The sequence below is a fragment of the Wasmannia auropunctata genome, unplaced genomic scaffold (assembly GCF_000956235.1).
Source record: "Wasmannia auropunctata unplaced genomic scaffold, wasmannia.A_1.0 LD336101.1, whole genome shotgun sequence".
NCBI classification, from domain to species: Eukaryota; Metazoa; Arthropoda; class Insecta; order Hymenoptera; family Formicidae; genus Wasmannia; species Wasmannia auropunctata.
This window is the reverse complement of record NW_012026789.1, coordinates 180,574-186,244: the sequence shown is the minus strand read 5'-3', so window position 1 is coordinate 186,244 and position 5,671 is coordinate 180,574. Positions and strand designations below refer to the sequence as shown.

Here is a 5,671-nt window from a genome sequence, read left to right as displayed (position 1 = left end):
CGTATGTGATCGAGTGATCACCCAGTTGCGTGCTGCAACCGATTGCCCCGTTTGTCCGCTGGTCCTGCGAGATTTTGTTAAGTTCAAACACAATGGGAGTCCATTAAACCTTCCCTACTTAAACAGAGAAGTCTCCCATATTTGTATCTCACAAGATTATCATTAATAAAACCACTGTTCTATTTGCAAACTTTTCCGCGAAGACTTTGCTAAATACCTAACCTATTCCGAGGCAACTCCTCATTTAGATGAAGCAGCTTCTGTCGTCTGCATTTCCCAGGACTATTTCGACCTCTAGACAGTGATGGGAACTGGCAAGAATTTCCCCATGCTAGGGACTCTCGTGCGCATGCATAAAGTGACGTAGGCAGCTCGATCCAATGACGAATTTAAAGCGCAAAATGGGTGCGCACAAGGGAGGAAGGTTGATTAGTTAATAAAACTTCCTTTTTTTCCTACATCTTCCTTTACATCTTTTTCAGGTACCCCAGGTACCTCATAGTACCATAAAATATATGCGTTAGTGAGCCTGCGCAGCGTTGGCTCAATGCGCATGCGCGAGATAATTCTTGCCAGCTCCCATCACTGCCTCTAGAAGTCACTTCCCCTAGCGAATAATTCCCTAACTCCCAACTTCCAGAGTCAAATATTCCTAAATCTATTTGTCCGCGTTCTGACACTTTTGTCCAACAATCCCGCCCACCGCAGGACGCGACAACCTAGGCTTGCCAACTGTGAAGAATTAAATGTTTGATGCTGCTAAGATACTACGACTGATTTGAATGCGTCTTTGTCACACCCTACTATATATACATTGTGTCCTTTTCTCTGTTACGTCCGGCATGCATAAAACCAAAATATTTTATGTATTTATCAATTTCACTTCGTTATCAGATTAGTGGCACGCCGTTCTTGACTGCTCGAGTGCCAGCGAACCACAGGGGCGCGCGCTCGAGCCATTCAAGATGCGCGTGACCGCTGACAAACAAGTTCCTTTATTCTCAATTAGTAGCTATTAATTCAGACTTACAATTCCAATTATTCTTATTCTTATTAACTACGATGTTCAAATAATAACTATTGTTAAGATTCCGCGAAGTGTTTGTGCGAAATAAATTTTCAGAGACGAGCGACGAAAATATCCTCTCTACCATCGAAATCAGGGGTATAAATTGAGACGATTTCGGAGCCCGGTTGTCATTCGATTTTCGAAAGCTAGATCATTCTATATAGGAATTTCGATAATTGTCCTGTGCCAAAAGGGCCAGAGTTAAAAACGGGTAAACTTTACTCTTCATCTAGATAAGGCTTTCGAAAGTCGGGTCTCGCTAAGCCGTGTGTGTTGCAGGGTGCTTTCAACGTTGCGGTCTCCGAGAGTGCGAATCGGCGAGAATTGTTGTACGCCGACCAATAAAAAGTGAAATATATTTCTTCTCTTTTTCATTTCTTTCCTTTTTTCATATAACAAGTGTATTCGCGATACCGGCGCGCGTGTGTGTGTTCGGATTGCATTAGTTAGTTTTCTACTATACCTTATCTGAGGTGCGCGCTCGGTAGAGTCGAGCAACTCCCATTCACCATCACTATACCTTATCTGGGGTGCGCGCTCGACAGCGTCGAGCGACTCCCACTCTCCATTACTGTACCGTCTTTGGGATGCGCGCTCGGTAGCGTCGAGCGACTCCCACCTCCATTACTGTACCGTCTTTGAGGTGCGCGCTCGGTTAAGTCGAGCGACTCCCATTCACCACTACTATACCTTATCTGGGGTGCGCGCTAGGTTACGTCGAGCGACTCCCATTTCCCCTTGCTATTCCTTTTTTGGGGTGCGCGCTCGGTAGAGTCGAGCGACTCGCACTTCTCCTTGAAAGGGAACGGTCGAACCAATTTTCCCAGATTCGGTTTCTCCTCTATCAACAATCGTTCGTACACATACACACACACCGCATTGTCAGTCGCATATACACTCTAAGGTTTCGCGTCTCAAAACACTAAAACGCCTACTACTACTATAACGCGCCGATATTCAACATGAAGGCAATCATATTAATCACGGGCTTCCCAATAGGACGCGGAAAATAGGCCATCGGGGAAAAAGAGCGGGTCGAGCATCCCAATTAAGGAAGTTCGCGAAAGAGCTTTTCAAGCCCCGCCAGTTCGACCCGCTGGTGTTTAATATCATCCCCTCCACTTCGTCCAGACCACCAGGCAAGAAGCCGACTATTCGCGCGGACGTAATATTTCCCCTGGAGCGCCGGTTAGCCTGGACCTCGAAGAGCGCGCTTCCGACGAAGATCCGAGTGGCCCATCCTCGTCGACCGGTTGATAACCAACCCCTCGTCGAATCGCGCCCCAAGAGATCCGCGCCGCGATCCGTCGCAGTGGTTACCCCGAGCCCTCAGGCCCCATTGCGGAAGCAAACCAGGCCCGCCCCTCTGGGGGTGTACGCGCGCCGCCCAAGGCCATCCGCGACCGACCCTGTAGAAGTTGTAGACTTAACATAATAAGAAGAAAAAAATGATAATTCACGAAAGTCTCGCTGTTTCTTTCTCTCTTTCTCTCTCTCATGAACCACCCTTCGGCCTCTTTCAGATGCCGGCCTCATGTGTCGCACGATAAGGAGGCGCCGGGCGAGGTTGCATCCTGCCATTGCCCTGTCGAGTTGGATAGATCAGGCCGCGTGCCTGACTATCTACGGATACGTCGAATCTGGGGCAACGAGGCTGTGCGTGAAGTGTCGAACAGAACAGGGGAAGGACGCATCGCGGTTCGCCGTACGCCACTCGTGCTCGATGGACTACACAGTCTACAAGTCGAGGGCTACGTGCGCTTCCTGCAGGACACGACTATTTGTGCACCGTCAGGCCGCCGATTGTGACCTTTGTCGGGGTATCCTAACGGACTTTAAGGACTTCGTCGAGACCACCCACGGGTGCTCTCGCGGAGACGTGCCTCCCGGCACTCTCCTTCCGGTGGACCCTTGCCGCGGGCCACCTAATGTAGTATTGTCGAGACGCTTAGCCGCCTTCTCTTGCGGCTTATCAGCGACCCGATTGGAGGCCGCTTGACTAAATCGTTCGGCCCCCTCGGACAAACAAGCTACACCCGGACGTAACAACTGCGGTGTAATAATATTTTTCCTACCGTCGAAAATAACTTGTAAGAGTGATCAGGATAGAACGAAAACGTGTGCGAAGCATCAAAGTCTCTAGTTGCAGTAGAGAAATATTTTTTACTGTTGAAACTAAATTGTAAGAACAGCTATGACAAGACTAAATAAAGAGCAAGGCTTCGAAATCTCCAGTCACAGTATAAAAATATTTTTCCTACTGTTGAAACTAAATTGTAAGAACGATCGAGACAAAACAATACCGAGTTCGAGGAACTCTCCAGTCGCGGTGTAGAGGTATTTTTCTTAACGTTGAAACTAAATTGTAATAACAATTGCGACAGAACTAAACCGAGTGCGAAGCTTCGAAGTCTCCAATCGCGGTGTAGAAATATTTTTCCTACCGTTGAAACTAAATTGTAAAAACGGTGAGGACCGAACGAAACCCGGATCAAAACTTCAAAATCTCCAGTTGCGGTGTACAAATACTTTTCTTACCGTTGAAACTAAATTGTAAAAAGAATTGGAATAGAACGAAACCAAGCGTGAGACTTCGAAGTCTCTAGATGCCGTCTAGAAATATTATTCCTACAATTGACAGTAAATTGTAAGAGTAATCAGAAAAGAACGAAGCCAAGTGCAAAACTTAGAACTTTCTCGTTATTGTGTATAAATATTTTTTCCTACCGCTGAAAGTAAATTGTAAGAGTGGTCAGGGTAAAACGAAACCGAGCGCGAGACTTCGAAATCTTCAGTCGCAGTATAGAAATATTTTTCTTATCGTTCAAAGTACTTTTAACAACGATCGGATAGAACGAAACCGGGTGAGAGGCTTCTAAGTTCCCAGTCGCAGTGTAGAAATATTTTTTCTACCATTGAACGTAAATTGTAAAAGTCATCAGAACAGAATGAAGTCAAGTGCGAGACTTCGAACTCTCCAGTCACTGTGTACATATATTTTTCCTACCGTTGAAGATAAATTGTAAAAGTGATCAGGGCAGAACGATACCGAGCGTGAAACTTCGAAGTCTCCAGTCGCGGTGTAGAAATATTTTTTTCCTACCGTTGAAGGTAAATTGCAAGAATGGTCAACAGAGAACGAAACCGAGGGCGAGGCTTCGAAGTCTCAAATCGCGATATAGAAATATTTTTTCCTACCGTCGAAGGTAATTTGTAAGAATGGTCGAAACAGAACGAAACCGAGCGCGAGGCTTTGAAATCTTCAGTCGCGGTATAGAAATATTTTTCTTATCGTTCAAAGTACTTTTAACAACGGTCGGATAGAACGAAACCGGGTGAGAGGCTTCTAAGTTCCCAGTCGCAGTGTAGAAATATTTTTCTGATCGTTGGAAGTACCTTGAACAACGGTCGGATAGAGCGAAACGGAGCGCGAGGCTTTGAAGTCTCCAGTCGCGATGTAGAAATATTTATTTTCTACCGTCGAAAGTAAATATTGTAATAGCGGTGTCAGAACACAACGAAACCGAACGCGAGGTTTCGAAGTCTCCAGTCGCGGTGTAGAAATATTTCTTTCCTAACGTTGAAAGTAAATTGTAACAGTGATCGGGACAGAACAAAACCGAGCGCGAGGCTTCGAAGTCCGCAGTCGCGGTGTAGAATTATTTCTTTCATACCGTGGAAAGTAAATTGTTACAGTGGTCGGGACAGAACAAAACCGAGCGCGAGACTTTGAAGTCCCGATTCGCGGTGTATAAATATTTTTTTCCCTATCGTTGAAAGTAAATTGTAATAATTGCCAGGACAGAACGAAACCGAGCGCGAGACTTCGAAGTCTTTATTCGTGGTAGAGAAATATTTTTCTCATCGTTGGAGGTACCTTTAACAACGATCGAATAGAGCGAAACCGAGCGCGAGACTTCGAAGTCCGCAGTCGCGGTGTAGAATTATTTCTTTCATACCGTCGAAAGTAAATTGTAAGAGTAGTCGGAACAGAACGAAACCGAGCGCGAGGCTTTGAAGTCCCCATTCGCGGTGCATAAATATTTTTTTCCCTACCGTTAAAAGTAAATTGTAACAATTGTCAGTACAGAACGAAACCGAGCGCGAGGCTTCGAAGTCTTTATTCGTGGTATAGGAATATTTTTTCTCATCCCCAGATAACCAAGCGTGCAATACTCACACAACATACCACTATTGTAATGGTACTATACTGCCACGAGATGGCGGTGTATGGCGTAACTGTGTGGCGTCGCGATCGCGCTGGTTGGCGCGTCGGTCGTCGCCTTCCGTTCTCCCGCTCTCTCTTTGGGTAACCAGCGGACCGACAAGATCTGCGAGCGTGAATATCCCGAAAAGTAGGCCTGTAGCCGTAAGCTAACGAATTGTCCTAGTCTAATCGATCTCATCGTATTAAGGTGTACACCGCGTCGAATCGCGTTTCCGTGGAATAATGTTCCGTCCGTGTAATTTAGAGATTTGATGAAATCGTTACCGACTACTTTCACGACATTTGTTCAAGTACGCGCGAGCACGTATGGGGAGCATCGCCAAGCATGTATTTCGCGAGCTGTATTGCGTCTTATCCAATAAAGCTCCTATTTA

The 5,671-nt window shown here is 46.0% G+C and overlaps 1 long non-coding RNA gene across 1 annotated transcript; it reads right to left on the bottom strand.

Moving 5' to 3' along the window:
* Window positions 1-197: 197 nt before the first annotated feature.
* LOC105458059 lies at window positions 198-687 on the bottom strand. The gene is made up of 2 exons (XR_975479.1): window positions 590-687; window positions 198-292 (listed from the first exon to the last, which is right to left on the bottom strand). It is a non-coding gene; the product is annotated as an uncharacterized LOC105458059 (long non-coding RNA).
* Between the last annotated feature and the right edge of the window lie 4,984 nt (window positions 688-5,671).